The following is a 27,694-nucleotide window of genomic DNA, read 5'->3' as shown; positions in this document are numbered from 1 at the left end:
GAGATTATAGACAAGTCTGTTAACCCCTTGCCCACTCCAGTGTCTATTCACAAATGATCAGTTAACATGTGGAAACTCTACTATCTGGATTGGTTATAGAAATTCAATTAAATCATAAATCCTTGATTTATTAATGTATATTTCCTCTAGAGTGGTTTAAATATAAGTTTTATAGACAAAAACTGAAAGGACAACAAGTAGATGCCAAAAGGGACAATTCTGCTACTGTTTTGACAGAAATTCATTCTCATCACAAACAATAATGAAACTGCTATATTTGGATGCTAGCAACTCAAAACACAGAGTGCTAAATGTGCACTCAAGAAAATGAAGTATGCGAAAGTGATTGATTAAATAAAGTAATCCACACAATTTTATCTATTCTTTGGCACAATTTTAAGAGCATTAAGGAATTTGTTTTCAAGACATTTCAAATAAATAGAAAAGATCACAGGTGGTTTAATATTAAAGAAATGCAACCAATACAATATCAGTGAGTACTAATCCATATACCTATTTTCTCAACTTCATAAACTCATTAGGAGAATCATCCAACAAACAATAAAGATATCATTGATACATATATATATATATGTATATACATGAAGAGAGAGAGAAATAACCTTCACCAAAAAACTTGCTATAGCAGAGCACATACTTCAGATTTACACAACCAAATAGCACAATCAAGAGATCTAAAGAATAGAAACTTTTACTGAAGTTGCTATTTATTGATGATTCCAAAATATTTGACACATTAGAACTGATCAGAGAAAGGTCTAATTCTATAGGATTCAATAAATGATTTAATTTTGTGTTCACTGCTATTTCTAAATCTCTAAACTCCAGCATATTCCAATACTCCAAGCATATATAATATAAGACAACACGGTCAAGTGGAAAGAGGACATTTGATAAGAAGTTAGAGAATCTGTTTTCTAATTCTGGTGCTATTATTTACTTTATAACCTGGGTAAAATAATGTAACCCTTATGGGCATTGATGAATATATAAGGATTGGAATTAAAGGCATTAGGGACACTTCTAGCTGTAAATCCCTTGACTTATGAAGACAGAACTCAAAGAAAATATAATTTTTCCTGAACCCCAGAATATAAACCCCCCTCTCCATAGTGTTCTGTCTGAACTCCAATTTTAGTAATTCTTAGACTATAATGTCAATACATGGGATTTCTTCATTTATATTACATTACATTTACATACATTGCATTCTCCTTACCTTTCCCAATAAGATTATTTGTGATCAGTTGCCATGAGCCATTAGAGAAGGCCCCGCAGAAGTTGGAATGCTAAATGAGCAATAGATATGAAGCAACAATCTTTACTTTTATAAGTGAGCTGTTGAATTCTCAGTCAAATTTCAGTAGCAAATTATGATGGCAGATAACCATCTAACTACCAGAACAAGATATTATTATACTCCATGGAGTGGGAAGAGGTTGGGAAAAAAGAAGTGAGAGAAAAGATTCATACATAGATAAAAATTACTTTGCTTTTTTCCCTGGTTACATCACAAAAAAATTTCATTTATCAGCAAGGAAGATAGAATAGTTCAGATCCAAATGAAATAATAAAGTAATATTTTTGTTTGGGGAGATTATTATAATTACCTAAGTAAAAATCATTAATATTTTGGTAGTCTGGTGGAATTATTTTCTTATCTGTATTCCAGTGGAATATACAGCAAACTATCTAGACCTTTTCTTCCTCTGTATGTCCTTATCCTGTCATAAATCTTCCATAGGGACCCTCTAGCTCATTTAACATTAAGGAAATATGATGGAACATGTGGCCTGTCTATCTCACTCTTGTGACATGTCAGGTTCACCTCCTTTTCTAGTTATGTATCTCTCTGATATCATTCATGACACTCTTTATGCAGAAATGTCCATTGCTTTAGGTTACTTGTACTTACCATGTGCTTCTCCATTGTTCTTTGGATGAATTGCAATATTGGTTCTTTGGAAACTGTGACATTACATAACTTACCATTATTCAACATCAACAGAAGATTATTATTATTAAAAAAAATGAACCTGAGTTTCAAGGAGAAGCTTGAGATCATTAGAAGCATTTTATAATTTCCCAAAGGCAAATCCAGTCTGTAATACTCCTCTGGTTCAATTGTGAGCTAAGCTCACTTCCAATGTGTAGGATCTATCTATCCAAGATGTATGTACTGATAGATGAACTCTTCAGATGGTCCATTCCATTTCCTGCACAAAAGACATTTTTCATCCAGGTATGGGATTTCTTTGCCCTTTTTGAATAGTCTTGAGTAATTGTGAATCTGATTTTGGAGGATCTGCAATATTCTGAGGCTTGATGAAATCAGCATAGTTATCTGCAACCAGGAGTATCTGAATGATCCCCTTATCTTTAAAGAAGATTCCATAAGTCATCAAAATTAGATAAGTGACATGTCTACAAAGGTAGGAAATGTATTCTGAAAATGTGTGACTTAAAGCAAAATAGTTTTAAAAGATTGCCTTTAAAAACTTTCTGTTCAATTCATTAAAAAAGTATAAAATACCTAGCCTCTTCTATACAATGCACTGTACTATATGCAGAAAATCCTAAAACAAAAAATGAAACAACCTCTATCCTCAATCAGTTTACATTCTAATGGGTTTGGGGAAGGGAGGCAATGTTAGACATGAAAAAAGATAAGTATGATAATATATAATGCAAATACACACAAATCAGATATAAACACAATTATAATAGAAAGGTGGGCATAATAGAGTACAAGTCTAGTGTGCTGATAATGTCAGCTAGAAATGAGGCAAAGAAGAGGTCAACATAGTATTCTGCAAATATTTGAGATGGGAGAGAGATTATTTATTTTGGGGAGGATTTGGTGAAGCTACACAGTGAAACCTCAGATGATATTTTGGTGAAATATGTATGAATATATTACTGGAGGACAGACAGGCTAATCATAACAATAGCTACCTTTTATAAAGAACTCTTCAAATTTTGCCAAGTGTTTTACAACTATTGCCTCCTTTTATCTTTATAGCTTCCCTGGGAAACTAAGGCAAACCAAGCTTAAGTGAATTGAGTAGGATCTCTCCACCAGTAAATGTTTGTGACTAGTTTTGAACTTAGGGTCAGTTCAATGTATTTCTTAGCTGTCTATGGGAAAGGCACAACTATAGGGAGAAGGTATATCAAGGATGAGAAATAGCTATTAGTTCCAATTTGACCCCAAAACAAATTTCTTGAAAGGGGAATAATGTGGAAATTAAAACTATTTTTTTTATTTCTTTTGACTCTATCACTCCTAAATGTCACTTAAAAAACTTCCTCAAGTGATACAAGACTAAACTTACTATGGGTAAGGATCCTACACTTTGGAGGTTAGTAACCCTTACATCTAAGACTCATCTCTGCCAACCAAGAGGTCTGAATCAGGAATCAGCAAGACCTCTGTTCAAATCCTAATCATGTGGCCATGACCCATATGACTCAGTTTTCTCATTTGCAAAATGGAAATAATAACACCTTGATGATTAAAATGAGATTATGTTTTCTATTAGACTGCAATGTCCTTGAGAGCAGGAACTGTTTTTTTTTTTAACATTTCTTTTTTAAACCTCAAATAGTAAGGATTTGACAAATGATAAAGCACTCGATAAATGCTTGTTGAATGAACATGTCAACAGTTTCAGGGTGGGCAGATAATGGCTATGATACCTTCTGTTGGCTTGTGATTATCACCATTTTACAGATGAGAAAGCCAAGGCTAAGGAATTAAGTGTTTAGCTCAAGTCACATAACTAGTATTAGGAAATGAAACCATATCTTTTGTCTTCAAATCCATTTACTCCCTCTTGATATATTATTGGATGATACAGATTCATAGTGCCTCTTAAAGGGAAAATAAGACATTGTCAGATAAATCCCTAACATTCTGAGATCATTTTAATAGAAAGCAACTCAGATTGTCTCCTGGTTCCAGTGATATTGGACTGACAATTTATTATGGATTATGTTCAAGTTTCACAGGTTAGATGTGAGTGAAGTGGAGTGGGTAAGAAAAAGATCACCCCCTCATTCCAAAGATTGGCTTCCTGACTAGCACCAAATCCATGGCAGGGTCTGGAAGATACAGAGTTGGTTGCAACAAGAACTTCCAATGTAACCTCAAATGCCCTTATCTCATCGGTCCATTGGTGGGGAATCCTGCCACATTCCTTTCCTTCCCCACTGGGCAGAGGTGAACATGATGTTGGGAAAATAGATTGATCTTTCCTCACCTTAAGAGAAGTTAAATTACTTGCCTGTATTGAAAAAGAAAAAAAAAGATTTTTCTTTTCCCAGCTGTGCCTCATGCTCTGCCAACATTTCTGATGGGGAAATAACACCTACAAAAAGGTTTGAGATATCATTAACACAGGAACCATTCATTTTTGTCTTGGATGGTGATCTCATGCTGGCTCTTACCCCACTATTGGGACAGAGAAATACAACAATTAAAGGGAGAGGACCTGAACCCCTGGGGAAGACACATTAGAGTACGGTTAACATTTTTAAATCGTATAGGCAATACAGTTTACAAATAATATACAAAAGTACAAGTTTGGATGGTCCTTATTTCCAATATCAACAAGAGCATAGTATCAATCAATCATCAAACACTGATTAAGATTCTATTATGTGCCAGACACTATGCTAAGCATTAAGAATAGAATGACAAAAGGGAAATAAAAGAAACCTACAGAGACTCCATTACTCCATGGTCTCATGGTCCTTGAAAGTCAATGTCATACAATGTAAAAGTAAAAGGGTAAAACAGCTGATGTCAAAAGACTGGGTTTAAATCCAATATTTGTTCATCAGTAGTTGTATGATTGAGACCAAGTGATATGGCCCCATCTGGACTCCAATTTCCTCATATGCAAAGCAAGGAGTTTAGACTAGATGATCTTTCATGCCACTTCAAAGTCTAGATTTATGATCTTATGTACATACATAAATACATTAGCACAGACAGAAGGTAACCTTGAATTGGAAGCACGAGGGAAAGAGGAGAAGCAAAAAGGAAATCCTTTCTGCAGAAGATGGAAGTCTTGAAGGAAGCCAGAGAAGTAAAGGTGAGATGGAAGAGCCACCCATCAATGTGGGGATAAAAAGTGAAAAGGTCTGGAGAAAGAGAGTCTACTTTGTGTCTGAGGAGTAGCAAGCAGGTCATTAGAATGGACTGTGTAGTGACTGGAAAGGAGTTAAAATGTGTAAAATATTTAAAGTTAGGCAGGGAACTTAACTGGAAAAACCTTTAAATGTCAGGAGGCAATGGAGTAAGTTTGGAAATAAGTAGTTTTGATTTAAAAATATATTAAGCCAATATTAGTAGGGAGAAAGTAAAAAGGAGTGAAGACACAGATGTTTTCAGAGGGAAGGGATCTGGATCTGTGATTTCATTGCAGTAAATTTCCAATGTGGAAACCCATTCCACCTAAATACATCAGCACCTTTGGGGGATTACCTTGAGCAATAAGACATTAAATGATTTGCTTATGGTCCCATAGCTAGTATGATTCAGATAAAGGATTTGAAGCCAAGTCTTCCTGATTTCATGGAGAATCCCAAACATTGGTCACTCCAAAATTGTTGAGCCCTGAAATGCAGTCAGAATCTTGAATTCTCAAGATAGTAACTAGCTCTCTTCTCCAACTATTCCTCAACTCCTCCTCCTAAGTTTACACCAAAGTAAAGAATTTTAGTACCTAAGTAGGCTATGAATTAATAGAGACAACAAGTCACAGGTCAAGGAATCTCTTTACAGATGATTAAGCTATGACTCTAAGGAGTAGTAAGAAGAAAAAGACCAGTGGTATCTTTTTTTATTGCAGGTGAAATGTCCGCTTGTTGGAGAAAGATAGGAATTTGGCAACTCTGATATGTTTGATGAAAGGAACACGATGAATGAAAAATATTATTGTACGTTATTACTCACTGAAGTACTTTGTGGCAAAGGAGGATTCCTATAGCCAACTGGCTATATAGTCTCTCTTATTTTGAATAACATGTGTGTCAGCCAAGTAGACATATGTCTTAACAGCTTCTAATTATTTCTACCGTTTGCTTACTTATTTGCATTAAACATGACTTTAGTCTTTTGCATATTCATCCAAAATCCACATTCCCTTATACTTTGGAGATCCTTTCTTCAATCATCACTGCCAGGTCCATGGGGATTTTTGTACAAACAATGAACCCTTCTGCAAAGTCTCCCTGGAAGCCCTGGGCTCCCTGTTCTGAGTTTCTGCTGATCTTTCTTGGCAGCAGCAAAGTTTCGATTGCTCCATGTCCTGACTTGTTTTCTTATGTTGTGGGTCAGGTTTAACCCAGCTCAACAAGGACTCCCCAGGTGCTTGGCAGGTCTGTGCTGAACAAACTCCCTTCTTCCAGTGGCAATGAAGTCATCCTCAGATGCTTTAGTGGGAACACTGCTAATTTCAGAAAGAAAAAAAAGCCCCACACAGGGGTATGACTGTGATCATGTCTTGTTCGGTACAGTGGAAACATTCTGTCATTGGAGAGAACAAAGACATGTTTCTAAGCTGTTTTTTTGTACTTTACAGATGCAATTCAAAGAAAAAGGGTTTTTTTAAAGCCCTATTTCCCAGTTGGAGCTTTCTTCATAGTGTTTCCTCATAAAACATACAGTGATTTGTGTTTCGAGGGGGAAGTTCAGACTTGTGTAACCCATTTTGTGAAGTACCACAGACAGCCTAGATCACTTTGTAAAAAAAAAAAATTCTTCTTGAAATGAATTGAACAACTATAATAATATATAATGCTGGAATATCAATAATAATACTTAATGCTTAAATTTACAAAGTAGTTTACATAGGTTATTGCATTTCTTCCTTACAAGAAGCCCTATAAGGTAAATGCAATAATTTTCCTCATTTTGCCGATGAAGGAAGGGACCTGGGGTGAGAGATTAAGTGTTCTGCCCAAGATAAAAAACTGAGGGTCTGAGGCAACATTTCTAATTCAGTCTGGTCCTCTATTCACTATACCATCTAGCTGCCTAGGAATAGTAGAACAATGGGATACCATATCCCTACTCAAAAGACTTTCTGTTACTTCTAGCATAAAATACAAACTCCTCTGTTTATACTGAGTGTCCTTCCCAACATGACTCCAAATTTTCTTACTGGATTTATTTCTATTTAGTTCTCCCCTTGCTCTGGATGTTTCAGGTCAAATGACCATCTTGCTAAGTTCAGTCTTAACATTTCATATCCCATGTCCTTGAATCAGTTCTCTAGCATACCTGATATGCCATCCTTCTTGACGTCTACCTCTTACAACCTTTAGCACCTTTCCAAGTTCAGCTCAAGGGTCAGATCTTATAGAAGAATTTTCCTGATCTCTTCCAATCCTAAAGAATAACATCCTCCTAAAATAAACTGCTTTGTTGAAATTTGCACATCTATATACATTTTATCTCCCCTCACAGCAGCATAAACTTTTAAAAATTATTTTTTCCATTTACATGCAAAGACCATTTTCAAGATTCATCCTCTTGCAAGCTTTTGAGTTCCACATTTTTCTCCAACCCTCCTTACCCTCCCCTCTCTTCATGGCAGCAAGCTATCTAATATACAGATACAATCATATTTAAAATATTTCCATATGTCTTGTGATGAAAGAAGAATTAGAACTAAGGGAAGAGGGAACCATGAGAAAGAGAGGGAAAAACATAAAAGAAGTTTTAAAAAGTGAACATAGTATGCTTTGTTCTGCATTCAAACTCCTTAGGTTTTTCCCCCACTCTGGCTATGGATGGTATTTTCCATAACAGATCTCTTAGAATAGCCTTTGATCACTGAACTACTGAGAGGAGCTGTGGCCATCATAGTTGATCATCTTACAATATCACTATTAATGTTTACAATGTTCTCCTGGTTCTGCTCACTTCACTCAGTATCAGTTCAGGCAAGTCTTTCCCAGCTTTATTGAAGTCCATTCACTCTTAATTGATAATATCCATCACATTCATAAAACAAATTATTTTGATTCATTCCCCAATTGATGTCTGACCTCCAATTTTCAATTCTTTGCCATTCAAAAAGAGCTACTATAAATATGTTTTGTACAAGTGAGTCTTTTCCCCCTTTTTTATGACCTCTTTGGAATATAGATCTAGGAAGTGGATCAAAGAGTATGCTCAGTTTTGTTGCCTTTTGGGCATAATTCTAAGTTTTTCTCCAGAATGGTTGTATCAGTTCATAAATCTCCCAAGAACATATTAGTGTCCCACTTTTCCTTTATCCTCTCCACCATTAATCATTTTCCTTTTTTTTGTTGTTGTTTTAGCCAATCCAATAGGTATGAGGAAGTAATTCAGTTGTTTTAATTGGCATTTCTCTAGTCAATAATAATTTGGAGCACTTTTCATATAGTTATAGATAGCCTTAATTTCTTTTTCATATTCTTTGATCATTTGGAGAATGATCATTGGAGAGTGACCTGTATTCTTATAAATTTGACTCCATTCTCTATATATTTTAGAAATGAATCCTTTATCAGAGACACTAGCTGGAAAATTGTTTCCCAACTTACTGTAGTCCTTCTAATCTTGGTTGCATTGGTTTTGTTTGTACAAAACCACAATATAAACTTCTTAAAAATAAGGTTTATTCTATTTATGCTTTTGTTTCCCCACAATCTAGCATGGTGTCTGACACATGGTAAGCACTTCATAAATGCTTGTCAAATTGAATCAGGCAATTCCTTAGAATGAGAGAAAGAACAAAAAGTGGAATGTCTAGGTTCTCCTGAGTTGTTCTCCTTGAGTCATTTCAATCATATCTGACTCTTTGTGATCTCATTTTGGGCCCTTCTTATAACAAAGATTCTGGAGTGGTTTGCCATTTCCTTCTCTAGCTCTTTTCACAGATGAGGGAGTAAGGCAAACAGGGTTAAGTGACTTGTCCATGGTCACTTTGGCCCAACTACTAAGGCCAAATTTGAATTTTTGAAGATGAGTCTTCTTGATTACAAGCCCAGTGCTTCATGTACTTCGCTACATAGCAGCCATTCTTTGGAAAACTGTGGGCTTTTTTATACTTGGTATATTTTTAATAAAGCCTAAAACAATTGTAGACAAGCAGCTAGTCCCCAAAAGAAGCAGTGATTACATAGTTATTCTTGGGGAACTAGTCAAATGTGATTTTCCATCCCAGGCACATTTCTTTTGGTCTAAGTCCAGACAAATTTTGATTAGGTTTTTCTCCAAACAACAGCTACATTGAATGATGAAATTTGCCTCTTCTAAAACAATTGTTGTCACCATACTCTCTGCAATGATGATGATGAAGATGAAGATGATGACAATGATGATGATGATGATAAGAGTTTGTAATTGCTTTGCCCTTCCTCTGATCTCCTTCTATCATCATCATACTCTTTTCCCTCAATGATGTGGAATATTGGAAAGGGTATTGGAGTGGCATAAAAAAGACCTTAAGTTCAGTCCAAATTCTGTCACTAATTAGCTATATTTTCTTGAGTTCTTTACTTCTATGATCTTCAATTCCCCAAACTATAAAATTTGTACTAAACCATCTAAGGTCCCTTGTAATTGAAAGCGTCTGTGTTTAATTTATTTCTTTTCTTTCTTTTTTCCATCTTACTTGCTTATATCCTCAACCTACCAAGGACATCAAAAGACCTTATTAACATTGTTTAGCTAGGTCCCATTTCAAGGATTTTGATCTCATGTATAGAAAAGAGTGTTCCATTAATGATAGCAAGCAGGCCTGGAAGCCAGGAAGACCTAGGTTCAAGTCCTGCTTCTGCCTCAAACAGGTTGTGTGTGTATGTGTGACCTAGGGCAACCTTTCAGTGTTCTAGGCAACTCTCTTAAGATGATAACTTTCAGAGAAGATGCTTTGATGGTGAGAATTTCCTCATCTAGATGTTCCATGTTCCAAAGAAATCAAAAGTCCAGATCTCGCTCCTATATATATATATCATTTCTCAATTTCTCTACATATTTTTTGAGACTGTTTCCTAAACTGTTTTTGAGGATTTTCTTAGGTAATGCTTTCTACCCTCATTTGTATGGTGTTGGATTTTTGGGGGGAGTTGGTATTTGTCTAGAATAATAGACAAGTAAAATTCTATATATTCATTCATCTATATTAAAATGGCAGGTTAAATTGAAAAGATCTTGGAATCACTAAAAAACTTGACATTCCTGACTAATTGAGAAAGCAGGGCATTCCTACAACTGAAATATAAAGGGTTCAAGAGCTGAGTTATTTTACAACTTCCCTTTTTCCTGAAGAGAGACCAATAATTCACTTCCAACTTTATAACATCATAAATTATCACCCTCCTCGCTTTGAAAGATAAATATCATAACTTGACTCAGCTATCATGTATTCTGTCACTCCATAAATACTAAAAGTAGATGAAAACATATAATTTGTAGGCAAAATAGAAATCTGAGTTATATTAGGGCTGATTCTCTTACCAACAAAGACCTGTGAAAGTGGGAAGGGCTTCTCTTACCAACAAAGACCCGTGAAAGTGGGAAGGGCTTGAGAATTCCTTCTACTGGTCTTTTCTTTCTGCCCCTTTCCCTCAGAACTGAAGCATGTTCCCTAAGGTAATGAAAACCTGATTTACATAAACCCTGATAAATTACAGATACCTGGAGAGCTTAAATAATTTTTCCCAAGGTCACGCGGGCAGTAAATAGCAGAGCTAGGATCCAAAACCTTGTGAAACCCAACTCAGTGTATTTTCCACTACACCACATTGACTGTAAATGGGGATAAGGGAAAGGCATATCCAGGTGAAATCTTCAGTCTAGACTAAGTCCCTTGTAACCAGTGCTATTGTCAAACCTTTTAGAGGAGCCACAACTATATAAGTTCATTTTCTCCTCCTTTCTTTGTAAATGATTAATAAGTATTTCTAGAAGCATTTAGGTAGCCCAGTGAATAGAGTGCTAATTTGAAGTCAGAAAGACCAGAGCTAATTTGAAGTCAGAAAGACCAGAATTCACATTCTGCCTGAGATACTCCTGATTGTATTTCTGAGACAAACATTTTTCACACCCTTCATTTTCCTCACTGATCTGTAAAATGCAGATAATTCAGAGTTGCCATGAGCATCAAAGAAGAAAAAATACCTCTGTAAATATCATATATATATATATATATATATATATATATATATATATATATAGTGACTGACACATAATAGACTTGTTCCCTCTCATCCTTCCTTTTTACCTTTTACTACTCCTTAAACTAGTCTAAGACAAGAAGGGTTGCATGTCCCAGATAAAGAATCAGATTTTGCAGGCTCACACGTGATCATTTAAAATTGGACTCTTTATGTCTTGGTTGTCCACTGTGGAATTTTGAGTAATGAAATCCACTTTTTATTTGCTTTGTGAGAATGGACAAATACAACATCTTTAAGTCTCAATTTCCTCATCTATAAAATAGACGTAACATTTGTACTACTTACCTCACATAGTTGTTGCAAGGAAAGTCCCTTAGGAAATCTTAGAGAACTATATACATGTGAGTTATTATCTTTGTTATTGGAAAGTTTGAGACTACATTGAAACAGGTGACCACATGCCACAAAAGATGGCATTATAAGTAAATACATTTATAAAAAATAAATAAAATTATGAGTGGACTAAGGTCATAAGATCTGGCAATCCCTTTAAAAAATTTTTTCCAAAAATATTTTTTGACTCTCAATAGAATTCATCCTCCACATCCCCAAGGAGAACATAGGTAAAAGCAGGTAAAAAGGAGCATGTAGGGCAGGAGTTCTAAACATTTTTTGTGGCTCAAAGACCTCTTCTCAGAATTATGTTGTCCTGTTTTTTAATGCATTAAGTCAAAGAATTAGGATTACAAAGGAAATCAGCTCCCCGGTGCTATGCATAGTTTCAAGCAAAGATGCTCAATAAATGTTTATTGATTGAATTCTGTTTAACGGATATAGTTATCAATTTTTTTAAAAAAATGAAATAAAAAACTCCAGGTTTTAGGACAAGCCCAATGTCAATAAAAACTCATAGAATTTGAAATAAAGGCATAAAAGTTCTGATTAGCTTTGTCTTGGTGATTGAGATGTGGAGAAATAATAGCCTTGACAGTATGGGATTGAGTCTCCCAATCATTGTTTTTGGTTCTAATTAAAAAAAGCCACCTGCTTGACTCTTCTAGCTGTCTTCTCTTGTCTCTGATAAGCCCAGGTATTTCACCAAGTATTTAATTAAATGCCTACTATGTGCGAATCACTGTATAATTACTGAGGCTATGCTAAAGACTGAATTTGTGCTGTTCTTGATTGAGGGAATTGTCATTTAAGCAAATTCCCTCTACCAATGCACTTAGGCCTCTGAGAGGTTGTGACTTGAGGGAACCCAGTCCAGCTCTTATGGGTCCTGAGGTCAGCACTTATCTACTAAAACAAGTGCTGAGGACACAGAAGGAGAACATGTACCTAATTCACTGGAACCTAGAAATGGCTTTGGTTGCCTTCTACCACCACATCATATGGCAGAGATAAATGTCAGGACTACAGCCTTGTTGCACTCCCCATTGCTCACAGCTATTCTTTGTCCCAGAAAGTTCTCCCTTCATCTTGAGAGATCCCATTACCCAGCACCATCTCCTTTTTTACTCCTGTTTCAGAAAAGGGCTCCCAGATGAACAAGTTCAAGATCAGCAGGAGAACACTTTTAACAATAGTCCTTATCTGCCTGTCTTTCCTAGTTAGTAAGAAGACCTGCAGTGTGCTTGTATGTCTTGAAAGAATTTTTGTTCAGTTAACAGCTACAATTCTGACACTTTACAAAGAAAATCACAGCATTCTGCCATATCCTGTGTCCTTTCTAGTATTAGAGGTTCTTAAGGTGAGGTTTAGGGAATAGAGTAAATAGACACAATTCAGATTTTTATTACTTGTTTTTCATTTTGCCTACCCAATATTTGGAGTTACATATTGTGTCTGCTCCTGGTATTTGCATTGACTAATACAATTAAAATATAAAGCACACTTAAGTAGAATAAGGTTAAATTTCAGAGACAGGATATTGGGACCCACATCCGTTTTTAAATCCTTGAGTTTTCAACAGACAATAAAGAGAAAGTTTTTGGGAGGGTTTTTAAAAAATAGAGAATGTGAGAATTTTGTTCTTTTTAGTGTTGTTATAGTGGTGTGGTGGTGATGATGGTTGCAGTGGTGGTTTTCTGAGTTAAGACTAAAGTATAGGGAAAAAAAGACAAACACCTTAAGAAAAAGAAATTAGTGGATTTTTCTAGATGCCAGCCTTCATAAAGCAAAGGGAAATGAACAGATTTGGGAAGGTAGAGTAAATGATAGGTAAGAATGGAGAGGAAAATTAGACTGAGAGAATCAAGCAAGATGTTTGGAAAGAATTTTAAAAGGTTAAAAAACAATCCCTCCCTTGTGTTGAAAATGGTGAACAAATAATAAAAGAGTGAGAATGGTTCTGTTTTCCTCAAAAATCACACCAGTGGCCAAGTACAGTATGTTTTCTCTCCATCACCAGTTTGCATGAGTTGCTTAGTGCTGTAAATATACTCAAACAATCCTGTAAGAGGTTTTTGTCTCTGCTGGCCATCATGTGATTTTTTTCACACTGAAATATATTTTTTCCTTTGCAGAAAGTAACTATTTCATTATCAAAGCGCTTATGCTATTAGTTATGATCAGAATGGATTTCTTTTTCTCTGTTTCATATTCTGCCACTATCTTTGGCATTATTGTTTGTCCTTCATTCTTAAAGAAGACTATAAAATCTGGACAGTGATACCATGACAAGCACATGAATTGGATTTGAGTGAAGAGTGCTGTGCTAAGTCACCAGCCTCATTTTTTTTTTCCAGAGCCAGTTGGATCCAGTTATCAGATATGATTCAGAATGATTGGAGATGGCCATGGATGCGAAGTAATCAGGGTTAACGGGTTTGTCCACTAGTAAGACTCAAGTGTCTGAGGCTGGATTTGAACTCCAGTCCTCATGTCTCTGAGATCAATATTCTATCCATTATGCCACCTAGCTGCCTCTACCTTTGGCACAGACTACATGTGAAATTTTTTTGCAAATGCAGTGTGGTAGGCTAGATCTTTCTTTGAATGTCCACATCTTTCATGGGAATTTTTTAATGCCTTACTCCAAAATAAAACTCTAAATAGATTTCATCTGTTTAAGTTCACAATACAATCTGCCACCATGGAGCCCTTCTCAAGATTCAAAGGTTGAATTCAATTACATCATCAACTCAAGAGAATACTACAGGGTCTGACCCTAGTCTTAGAGTTTGTGGGCATTCTTTGCCAACTGTAACAGGAGGCATTCTGGGTTGTGTTATTTCTGTACTTTTCCAGGGAGCATGACTTTATTGCCAATTGCCAAAGACATAGAATTTCTAAAATTAAACTTAACCTTATGATCCTGTGATCCTAAGAAACTTAATCCTAAGAGGAAATAGGATATAGTGGCTAGAAAGCAGATCCTAGAGTTGAAAAGATCTGGGTTCAGCTTCTGCTTCTTATATATACCAGCTGGGTGATAGTGTTCAAATCATTTAATTTCTCAGTGACCAAGGCAATTCCTTAGGACTATGGTGTAGTTTAGTTCTAGATCTAAATAGGTGGCAGGACTTTCTTTGCTGAGAATTACTCATAATGATGAAATTACTGGTCTGAAAGGAAATAAAGTAAACAAAGTACTTCCTTAAGAATAAAGAGAGTGTTTATTTCACACTTTTGTGTCATGGACCTTTTTTGGCAGTGTATTTGAAGCATATAGGCATAAGATTTTTAAATATTTAAGAGAAATAATCAATTTCATTTAGAAGCTAGTGAAAATAAAGATGTATTTTTTTCCTCATCTAAGTGGATCCTCTGAAATCTTTCCATGGACCCCCAAACTAGACTAAGAACACCTAATATGTGTGACTTACTGCCTACTGGCAGACTTGGTCCTAATAGAAAGAATTAATTCAAAATTCACAAATTGAATACTTTCCTGATCATGAAATATTTGTTTGACTTTTGTGGAAAAATAGAACTCCTCATCCAGTCAACATCAGAGCATGTAATCTATTCTTTCTGGTATGTATACCCTGTCACTCATCATAGTTGCTTATTTTGACTGGACTAATGCCAACAGATTTAGTAAAATATATGAATATGACCTAACAATAGTAAATAAAATTAATCCCACAAGAAGCTTTCCCTGTAATTTTAAGGTTCCTGCTTTTGTGAGGTATCTCAATAAATCTTAAACTATTCTTGAAATCAGGCACCTTGCCGAGAGTAGTGATTCACAAATTATGGGAGACTACTCTCCCAGTTGGATGCTTTTGTCCTATTTAATCATCCTCTTTCTCAGATGTGACACAAATCCTAAGTTTATTTGATCTTATATGATATGAGGCTAAAGAAAACACCAGGAAAATCCTCTTCAAAACCACAATGACAAAATCACCTGCATGATTCTTCAGAGCCAAGGTGTGCCAGATTCCATTACACTTTAGAGAAGTAAACCTTTGTAATTAAAACATACCTGTAGTATACTGCCTATGGCACTAAAACTATAAAGAAATTATCGAGTATTCATTGAAGAAATTTGCATAAAACCAAGCATGGTAATACTTTTTGTTTACTTCAAATGTCAGAATTGTTGTCCTTAACCCATAGCAATAAAAGTGAATGAAGAAGGAAAGCCAGAGGGAAGCACAGACAAGCAGGTCAGCTTTGAAAGTTACATGTTGAATTTATGATATATTAAAAAGGAAAAGCAATTTTACATGATAAAGATGTTCAGATTTATGTACAACTTTCTTTTATGTTGTAATTTGTGTATGAAAATGCTTATTTCATTTATTTTTTTGTTAAACTCAGAATAGAGGATGTCTTGGCATAGTGCCTAGAGAACTGGCCCTAGAGACAAGAAGAACTGAGCTGACATTCAGTTAAGTCATTTAATTTATGAGTATTCTAAGTGACTCTCTGAAACAATATATTGAAGGGTAGACACTGATCTATATTAATAGAAGGAATGTCCTCATTTGAGAGTTCCTTGTATCAATAAGTTCACAGGAAAGTAGGTGGTGAATGCTGAACCTGGTGACAGGAAGACATGAGTTCAAATCCTCCTTTGGATGCTTACTACCTGGGCAAGTCACTTAACCTTTGTCTGCCTCAGTTTCTTCAATTCTAAAATGGAGTTAATAAGAGCACCAATCACACAGGTTGCTATGAGGAAAATGTGAGATAATATTTGTTAAGTGACTGAGTACATAGTGAATAATAAAGGCTTGTTTCCTTCCTAATGTAAGTTTAGAATGCCAAATTTACTTTTTTTAAAGTGAAGATGGATTGTAGGTGAACCATAACAGGTTAGTCATGGGCATTAGCCCATCTTCCTGAAATTAAAAGGGAAATATCTAAGCATCTCTTTCTCTGAGTATTGCATTTTGATAGAATTTGACATTTCTTGAGTATTATCCAGATATTTACCTATGCCTTATTGATCACTTAGTATCTCACTTTGTAGAAGTGAAATTTTATTAAAATTTTATTAAAAATTACATTCTTGAAACTCTAAAATTAATTCTCAGAGAAGAAAAGGGAAACCAGGACAAGAAATACAATTCTTTCTTTATTTTCTGCTGTTTTCTAAATCACTAAATCACGGAATGTGGAAGTTGGAAGATTTTAATTGTTAGAAAGTTTCCCCCGAAATCATTCTTAAATTCCTGCCTTTGCAGCTTGTCTATCGTTTGTGGTTTTGCCCTCTAGAGCCAATCAGAACAAGATTAATCTCTCCTCCCAACTACTGGAAGATTATACCTCCACATTCTATTTTCCTTGCTTAAGATGTCTAATTATTTTAACCAGCCTCCATAGAGCGTGGATTCAGGATGTGCTCCTCTAGATATCAATATTCATTTTATACTGTGGAACCCAGACTTGGGTTCAATACTGTAGCTGCTGTCTGAATGAAGCAGCATATACTGGAATTAGTCCTAAATATTCTTGGAAGCGATTTGGGGATGCTAAACTTTCCTTTTAATCCAACTCTCACAGTCATATATGGTTAATTAAAAGAAAAACCTTTGACTATATAGATCTTTGACTATTTTTCTCCTTTTTAGCATGCTGTGAGAATACAAGTCATTATATAATTGATAACTGGTCACAGGATATGAACATGAAGTTTTCAGATGATGAAATTAAAGTTATCTATAGTCTTGTGAAAAAAATGCTTAAAATCATTATTGTCTAGGGAAATACAAAATAAACCAACTCTGAGGTACCACTTCATACACGTCAGATTGTATAAAATGACAAAAAAGGAAAATGATCAATGTTGGAGATGATGTGGGAAAACATCTTTTAATTTCATGACCACAGTTGCTATCTGAAGTCATCTCTGAGCCCAGGAATACAAAATCTGACTCTGTTTTTTCCTCCCTCTCTTTGCCAAGAAGTTGTTAAGATCTTAGGGCTTTTATGTTAAGCTTAAGGGGATTTGGGGGGGGATTTTTTCTGTTTTATTTATATATTAAGCCATTTTTACACTTTTCTCTTTCACTCTCATCAAGAAGTTTCTTAATTCCTCTCTACTTTCTGCCATCAGAAGGTATCCTCTGCAACTGTATCTATATCTCCTGGCAACCTTACTTCTAGTTTTTGATTTATCTAGTCTGGCCTTTCTCATGATGTTCTCTGCATATAAGTTAAAAACATAAAATGACACAATATCACCTTGTCTTACTCTTTTTCCTGTCTTAAAAGAATCAGTTATTCCATGTTCATTTCTAACTGTTGCTTCTTGGATTGCATACAACTTCCTCAGGAGGCAAGAAAGATGATCTGGTACTTCCAACAATTTGAGAGCTTGTCCCCAGTTTGTCGCATTCCTTACAGTAAAAGGCTTTAGTGTAGTCAATGAAGCAGAAGTGGCTGTTTTTCTGGAACTCCGATGCTTCCCCATAATCCAGCAATTTGGCAATTTGGCAATTTGGCAATTTGGTCACAAGTTCCTCTGCCTCTTTGAAAACTAGCCTGATCTTCTGGCAATTCTTGGTCCACACATTGTTGAAGCCTAGCTTTCAGAATCTCAAATATAACTAGATGGCAATTCTTTGGTAATTTGAACATTCTTTGGAATTGCTCTTCTTTAGGATTAGGAGATAACTGATATTTTCAATTTCAGTGGCCATTGTTTTGTTTTCTGAATTTCCTGATATACTGAATGCAACATTTTAATAGCATCATCTTTTAGGGCTTTAAAAGTCTTATATGAACTTATGTAAATTAAAGAAAGTAGAACCAGGAGAACACTGGACACAGTAATAGCAATATTAAATTAATACAATGATCAAAAGACTCATGATGAAAAATGCTATTTGCCTCCAGAGAGAACTATGAACTCTGAGTCCAGATTGAAGCATATTTTTTTTACTTTATTTTTCTTGTCTTTTTTACATGGATACATGTTTAGACTAATATTACATGTATATTGGGTGTCATATTGTTTTCCTCCTCAGTGGAAGAGGTACTAGAGGGAGAGAATTTAAAGCTCAATTTAAAAAAGGGATTATAAAAAAGTTTAAAAGTCAAAAAAAAGATTCAGCTACTGCCTTTTGATACATTTGTTTTGTAAACATTATTTCCCCCCCAATTGAATTTTAGGTGGCTTAAGGGTAGAAATTGTGGCATCTTTTAAATGTGTATGTTTCCATTTTTATGTCTCTCCAGCAGATAACTCAAAGTCATTGTGGGCACTCAATAGATTTGTTCAATTAAATTGAATTGAAATAGATGACAAATGGGAAAAAATCAACAATTCTGTTCTGAAATTTCCCAGAAGAAACCCCAACCTTGAAAGCAAGATGCCTAATTCTTTACTCAACTTTTCTGAGCCTAATGGTTAGATTTTAATTGGATAAAATAGTTTTAATGCCAATAATATGCTGCTTTACTTAGAACAAGCTGTGTTATAAATATGTCCTATATAAAATACTTGTTTTTGACAGGGAATGAGATGAACTATGGGATCATTTCATTCTCAATTCTAAAACATAATATAAAAGTATAAGTTCAAAACTTTTGTTTTGCAAATCTTTATTTTTTACACTCTTTTATAAGAATTGGTAATATAATAAAAGGGATGTAGCCAACTTTATATTAATTCTTCAAAGATGGAGAACATCTATTATCTCAATTTTTTTAAAGTTGCTACAATTAGGTCATAATTAAGTTGGTTTCAATTGAATGACTGAGATTAGGTATTACTTTGGAGAGACTTACTTTTGTGCACTCCTGGGGAAGGCATATACTTCCATTATGACTCAATTAATATTTCCAACACATCTGTTAGTGGAAGGTAGCTTATATAGCTCTGCAACCAGTAGATTGGATCAAATCTGTGTAGACCTTCAAGAAGCAGTGGTATGGATTTTTTTAAATTGTAGATAATTTGGGGCGGCTAGGTGGCGTAGTGGATAAAGCACCAGCCCTGGAGGCAGGTGTACCTGGGTTTAAATCTGGTCTCAGACACTTAATAATTACCTAGCTGTGTGACCTTGGGCAAGCCACTTAACCCCGTTTGCCTTACAAAAAAAAAAACCCTAAAAACAATAAAAAAATAAAAAATAAATTGTAGATAATTTAAAAATAATTTATATTTGACTTGAGAATACATTTTAAAAATCATTTAAATAGAGACAAAGCATCTACTCATAGAATTTCTAATAAAGACAAAGCCATACTGAAGATGCCTTCCCAAACTATGGTCCCTCGTTTACTTCTTCCAAGGTATCATTTCAAAGAAATGAAAAATAATTGTCATAAAGAAGGCATAGTAAAGAATAAACCAGACCAGACCTATATGAGCGAACTTAGAGAACTGACAGATCTACAGAGACTTAGATAATGATTGCTAGAATAGTAAGGAATATTTTTCTAGGAGGAGATTCAGCTAAGAAGGCAATTAATTATACCTGGGACAGTCATAAGAAGAGGGCACTGACACAATCACAGTAGATGAGGTTCAAGGGTAGAAATGCATTCCCCAGAAAAACTGAGAATGGTTAAGGCAGATCCCAAAAGTGGCAGAACTGGGATATTAGTTGGAAAACCAAAGCAGTGACTAAAATCCAGACTAGAAAAAAACAGGAAGTCAGTTATTAGAAGTAGAATATATCATATATACAGTAAGGGTTGTTAAGAATAACAGTGATGGGGTGGCTAGGTGGCATAGTGGATAAAGCACCGGTCTTGGAGTCTGGAGTACCTGGGTTCAAATCCGGTCTCAGACACTTAATAATTACCTATCTGTGTGGCCTTGGGCAAGCCACTTAACCCCATTTGCCTTGCAAAAACCTAAAAAAAAAAAAGAATAACAGTCATGAATAGGTTTTAAACATGGGATGTAAGATCAGCAAAAAGATGATGCCATGCTGATGATAAGTTCTTAAACTCAGTCATTCACCAAGTTCATGGTCTACTTACTCTCTCTCTCTCTCTCTCTCTCTCTGTCACACACACACACACACACACACACACACACACACACACAAACACAAATGGAGAGACATTGGCAGGAGTAAGGAGCCAAAGAAATCATTACAATATAAGCTTTCTAAGATGTTGTCCATTCTTGATTTACTGGAGTTTTGGCTCACATTTTCTCTGGAGTAGGTTTAATTAAGCATCTTGGTCCTAATAAGTCTTTTTCCCCAAAATCTTTTAAGAAAGCAGAATGTTCTAAGTGAATAGAAAGAAAAAATATATATATACATATAATACATAAATAAAATAAAGTCAGCAAAATAATTATTCAGAAGATGCCTAGAAGAAGTTGATTCTAAGTTGGATAACTGGAAGGTATATAATGAGCACTTGGATGGCACAGTGGATAGACTGCTGGACCTGGAGTCAAGAAGACTCATCTCCTTGAGTTCAAATTCGGCCTCAGACACTTAGCAGTCATGTGACTGAGCAAATCATTCAATCTTGTTTGCCTCAGTTTCCTCATCTGAATTAGATAAGGAAATGGCAAACCATTCCATTATCTTTACCAAGAAAATCCCAAATGGGGTCACAAAGAGTTGAATATGGCTGAAACTACCAAACAATAACAACAAAATGCACAGAATGTTTGACTATATTTGGATGAGACAACTCCTTAGGGCTATGGAAAGAGGCAGATTCAGGCTTAAAACAGGAAAAACTTCCTAACAATTAGAATTAACCAAAAGTGGAATGGCCTGCCTCAGGAGGCAATCTCCCTTTTCCTTCACTCCACTATATTTGTTCAAATAGAAGTTGGATAGACACTTCTCAGGAATTCTTGTTCAGTCATAGGTTAGACAAGATAAACTCAGAGGTCACTAGTACTGGAACATTCTAAGTGTATGATTCCATGAGTTCCTTCCATGGCAGAATGCTGTATGTTCCTTTGAATTATTATTGAACTCTCAAAGCAGTGTTTGTAGGGGGGACAAAAAGAAACTTTTTTAGATGAGATCAAAAAGGAAAAATATTTCCAATTGCAGTTTATTTTCAATTCTAACTTCAAAGTTGCCACTGGATGCTTTGAGAAAAGGAGATATTTTGTCATAAACAACAACCTAGCTTTTACAAGGGAAATTTAAATACACAGAATGGTTTCTTTTTTAGGTTTTTGCAAGGCAAATGGGGTTAAGTGGCTTGCCCAAGGCCACACAACTAGGTAATTATGAAGTGTCTGGGACCAGATTTGAACTCAGGTACTCCTGACTCCAGGGCCAGTGCTTTATCCACTGTACCACCTAGCCACCCCTAAGTAGACAGAATTTAGTTTTCCTTATCTTCCATTGGGTTAACCTAAAGTGCCTACCCTTTCACCTACCTCTGAAGCTTCTCTTTGGAAAGAGCAACTGACATACAACTTAATTCAATTCAACAAAGTATTCCCCGACTGTTTAGTTTGTTAGACCCTGTTCTGAGAACTAGCGAAACAAGATAAAGAAGATATGAACCCTGGTCTCAAGAATCTTGCAGTCTGCTAGAGAGGAAGGAAAGACAAGAGATCCATCCATGGAAAGAATACTGAAAGTGGAGTCTCAGAGCCTGAATTCAAATCCTGACTATGCCTCTTGCTACATGTGATATCTTAGTAAAAAACTTACCTTTGGGGCGGCTAGGTGGAGCAGTGGATAGAGCACTGGCTTGGAGTCAAGAGTACCTGGATTCAAATCCGACCTCAGACACTTCATAATTACCTAGTTGTGTGGCCTTGGGCAAGCCACTTAATCCCATTGTCTTGAAAAATCTAAAACAAAACAAACAAACAAAAAAAAAAAACCTTACCCTCCCTGAGTCTTTATGGTATTCTGTAAGATTAAGGTTTAGATGCCCTATTAGGTTCCTTCCAGTTCCAGAGATATGGATTCTGAACTTTAATAAGAAAAATATTCATGCAAAATAAGGCTATCTAGGCAAAGTACTGAGATATTCAATTCTGTAAGTATTATTATTATCATAGTGGAGAGATCCTTGGATTTGGGTTCAAGATCTCAGTTCAAATTCTGTCTCAAACACTAGCTGTGACCCTAGGCAAGTCACAACTTCTCAGTGCCTTTGTTTCTTTATCTGTAAAATAAGGGTGATGTCTCTAAGGTTCTTTTTAGTTCTAAATCTGTAGTTCTATAAAGTATTATTCCCATTTTGTGGCCCAGGAAACTACAATCCTAGAAATGTTAAGTGATTTTTGTATGATCACACAACCAGTAAATGTCTGAGGTGGGATTTGAGTCCAAGTCTAAATATTCAGCACATTAAGCTCTCTAGCCATCATACCAAGTCAGCTCCAATTAAACTAGCTGGTATTTCCTTTTGGGATTATGTCTTTTATCCGCACCCCTCAACCTAATCCTGTAATATGACCTACAGATTCTTTATTTAGTTTATTTTCTTTTACTATTAATATGGCCAACTTTTCAAAGATGATCTGAATGAATGGTTTGGCAATGTGTAAAAGAGACTGAAAGGACCATTTATGTTTACACCAGTTGGCTTGAATTAGCCAACAGGAATTGTGGACACATTCATTTTGGACAAACCATGAAACTGTTTTGGGAATCTTGTAAAATATCCACCAAGAGTCATTCTTTCCTGATTTTAGCATCAACCATTTTCTTTTCTGCTGAAAATGATTCATATCATCCAAGATTTCCAAGTACCACCATGGTTGAGAAATTCCACAATCCCTGGAAATCCCACAGAAAAAAATGGAGCAAATCTTATAGCAGTCAGTTTTCCTCCTCCTTTTCTCACTTCCCCCCCCCCCCCACATGCTCCATTATTCTACACAAATCTTGCCATTTTGCATAGCACTGTTCTTCTCCTGTCTGTTATAGGCACTACAGACCCTGAATCAGAGAACATGGCCTCTTTGAATGCCAACTCTAGTATGTCATCAGGAATTTAAGGAACTTAAAAAAAATCTGATTTTTGAGGGGTTTTCCATTCAAATGCACACACTCCTTGATCCATCCCCAACCCCCATAAATAACAAAATTAACAGTTGTGAAAAATGTTGGTACAGTTCAGTTCCACACTGAATTTTTCACCCAAAATATCACCCAACAAAAAAGATATACCATTTGGCTCAGATAATCTCCTTGAGGGTTGGAGTCATTTTGTTTTTAATCTCTGATTATGTTTCATAAATTTTATGTTTTAGGCAAATCAGAAACCTTTCTTTCTTTGTTCTCTTGTCTCTATAACTTGGCATGTACTGCTTTCCCTACCTAGAATGAGGTAGAATGCCTTTACCCCCCAATCTTTATCATTTGTAGTCCTTTCCTAGGAGAGCAAGTGGTTCAGTGGGTAGAGTGCTGGGCTAAGAGTTAGGAAAATCTGAGTTCAAGTCTTTTCTCAGATATTTGCTAACTGAGTGACTTTGGCAAATCATTTTGCCTGTCCATGTCAGTTTTCTAATTTGTAAAATGGTGATAACAATAACACTTACCTTCCAGGGTTGTTGTGAGGATCAAATGAATAATAATTGTAAAACATTTAGTATGGCCCCTGGAGTATAAAAGGGGCTATAAAAATGATGCTGTTGTTATCCTAAAGGGAAGTTTGACTACATCATACTCCCTCCCTCCCATACATTAAACTCCAGTGTCTCCCTATTGCCTCAGATCAAATCTGAAATCCTTTGGTTTTGAAAGTCATTCATACCTGGCCTCTTAGTACCCTTCACACACTCTGTAATCCAGAGTACTCTCCCTCCACATGATAGTAATTCATGATTCCAGGTATTTTCATTGACTTCTAGGCTGGAATTTCTCTCTCATCTCCATCTTCTGGCTTCCCTGACTTCCATCAGATCCCAGCTAAAATCACACTTTGAACAAAATAATCTTTCCTAATCTCTTACTGATGGTGCCTTCCCTTTAAAATTACCTCAAATTTATCAAGTTATAGTTTGTTTATACATAGTTTTTCCATGTTGATTTCCCCTTTTTGATTGGTAGCTCTCTGGCAGCAAAAACTGCATTTTTTTTTCCTGTCATTGTTTTTGATTTTGGGTTTTTTTTCCTTTCTCTATATTCACATCATTGAGCACAGTTCCTTGTATATCACAGATGCTTAATAAATGTTGGTATACTTGATTTAAACTTCTGTGACTACTCATAACTCAGGGCTTAGTTGAATTTGATCTCTCCTGAAACTTATCTTATGTCCGAAAGGATTCTCAAGCTCAACATATTTAAAATAGATTCCCCAAAACTCATCCACTGTTTTTGAATTTCTCTCTTATTAGAAAAGAAGCAAAGGTCTCCTCAGTCATCAAAACTCAGAACCTTATACTCAACCTCAACTCCTTGATATCTTTCACCATCCTTATCCAATACGCTACCAAACTTTACTGTTTCAAACTTCACAAAATCTCTTATATATGGTCCTTTCTCTCCACACATATAATCACAATCCCTCTGAAGGTCTTCATTGTCTCTTGCCTAGACTATAGCAATAGTCCTCTAACTGGTCTCCTAGTCTAAAATATGGCTCTACTCAGGTCCATTCTCCACTCCAGTTATAAAGGTGTTTTTCTAAAATTTAGGACTGGGGTGGAGCCAGATGTTAGAGAATGAGCAGGGGTCTTCACTGAATTTTTCCAAATTTCCCTCCAAACAACATTAAATAATGCCTCAAAACAAATTCTGGAGCAACAGAAACCACAAAAGGATGGGGTAAAATAATCTTCCAATATAAGAAAAATTAATATGTTGGCAAAAAAGAACTGTTGTACCAGGATGAGAACAGAGCACAGTTCATTATAGTATGTACTGGTGCAGGCCATGTCCAGCAAATTAGCAATAGTCATCAGGTACAATTGAATCAGCAGTGGCAGTGACTCTCAGTCTACAAGTAATAAGGGGATAATATAACTTGTCAGAAGAAGATTACAGATTTGCATTGCATTGCATTGCCCATACATAGAACCAGGTCACAGTCCCAGAGCAAAGAAGAATATTAGCACATTAGAGTTCACAGCCACAAGGGATCAGGGACCCTGGTCAGAGTTCCAGAGTGGAAAAGAATGCTTATTGTCACTCACAAACCAGACCACAGACCAGGAGAGCAGTGACTACCCTTCTTAGATCATACCACCTTGAAAGAAGCAAAAACTTACAGACCTCCAGAATTAGCCCTGAAAGTAGTAATAAGAAAGTTTGAAGCTTTGGACAGTGACTTCTACCCAGGAATAGAGCCCCACTTTAAATAAAGAGTTTAAAAAAGTCAAGAAATAGACTGGAAAAATGAGTAAACAACAGCAAAAAATAAAGAATCTAATGATTAAAAAGTTACTGTGGTGACAGGGAAAATCAAAAGGCAAACTCAGAAGAAGACAACACAGACAAAACTGCTGTATCCTCAAAGAAAAGATGTGAATTGGTCACAGGTCCATAAAGAATCCCTAGAAGAATTCAAAAATAATTTAAAAAATCAAATGAAATAGATAAGAAGAAAAATTAGGAAAATAAATGAGAATGTTACAAGAAAAGCAGGGGAAAAGAGTCAACCAATTGCTCAAACATTGCAGACAATTACACCTTAAAAAAAACAGAATTGGCCAAATGGTAAGAGAGACATAAAAACCCACTAAAGAGAAAACTTAAAAAGCAGAATTGGTCCCATGGAAAAAGATGTACTGAAGCAAAGAACTCCTTAAAAAGTAGAATTGACCAAATGGAAAAGGATGTACAAAAATTCACCAAAGAAAAATTCCTTAAAAATTATAATGGCACAAGCAGAATCTAATGATTCCATAAGACATAAAAACTATAAAATAAATTCAAAAGAATGAAAAAATTAGAAGAAAATGTGATATATCTCATTGGAAAAGCAACTGATCCAAAAAACAGAAGTAGGAAAGATAATTTAACAATTACAGCACTACTTTAAAGCTGTAATTTTAAAAAAAGAGCCTCAACATCATGTTTTAAGAAATTATTAAGGAAAATTGCCTTAATATTCTAGTATTCTAGAAGGTAAACAAGAAATGGGAAAAAAATCTACTCATTACCTCCTGAAAGAGGATCCAAAATGAAAACTCCCAATAATATCATAAACAAATTCCAGTGCATACAGGTCGAGATAATATTGCAAGTAGCCAGAAAAAAAAGCAGTTCAAATATCATGGAACCACGACCAAGAAAACACAGAATTAAGGAGATTCTATATTAAAGGATCAGAGGGTTTAGAATAGGATATTCTGGTGGGGGGGGGGACTAAGATTACAACTAAGAATCACCTTCCCAAGGAAACAGTATAATCCTTTGGGGTGGGGGGTGGGGAGGTGGGGAATAGACATCCAATGAAATAAAGGACTTTCAAGCATTTCTTATAAAAAGACAAGAGCTGAGTAGAAAATTTGACTTTTAAGTACCAGATTCAAGAGAAACACAACAGTAAGAGGTAAACAGGAAAGAAAAATCACAAGAAAGTCAATAGTGTTAACTATTTTCATTCCTACATGGGAAGATGATATTTATAATTCCTAAAAACTTTCTAATTATTAGGGCAGTTAGAAGGAGCATATATAGACAAAGAGCATGAGTATAAAATGAATATGATGAGATGATATTTAAAAGATAAAATTAAGGTATATGAAAGATTAATGAACTGGGGAGAAAGGGAAAAGAAGATGTAGCAAGGGTAAAATAGTTCACATTAAAGAGATTCAAAAAGACTTTTACACTGGAGTGGAAGATGCAGAATGTGGGAGGAGAAGTACTTGAACTTTATTCTAATCAGATTTGACTCAAAGACAGAATAATATGCATGCTTAGTTGGGTATAAATAGCTATCTTCTACTATTGAAATTAGGAAAGAAAGGGGAATAAGAGAAGGGCAAGTTGAGGGTGGGGGTGGGGCTTATAAAAGGGAAGGTAGATCCTGGAAGGCAGTCAGAAGCAAAACAATTCTGACCCAGCCAAAAAAAAAAAAGAACTATCATCAAAGTGATTGTTCATTAAAGTATAGCTGAATAGACTATGACTTGCAAATATGATGGAATATTATTTCATCATAAGAAATGACAAATAAGGGGCAGCTCAGCCTCAGACAC

Source organism: Macrotis lagotis, chromosome 7 (assembly GCF_037893015.1).
Source record: "Macrotis lagotis isolate mMagLag1 chromosome 7, bilby.v1.9.chrom.fasta, whole genome shotgun sequence".
Taxonomy (NCBI): domain Eukaryota; kingdom Metazoa; phylum Chordata; class Mammalia; order Peramelemorphia; family Peramelidae; genus Macrotis; species Macrotis lagotis.
The sequence above is the reverse complement of the archived record's forward strand: the minus strand, read 5'-3'. Positions refer to the sequence as shown.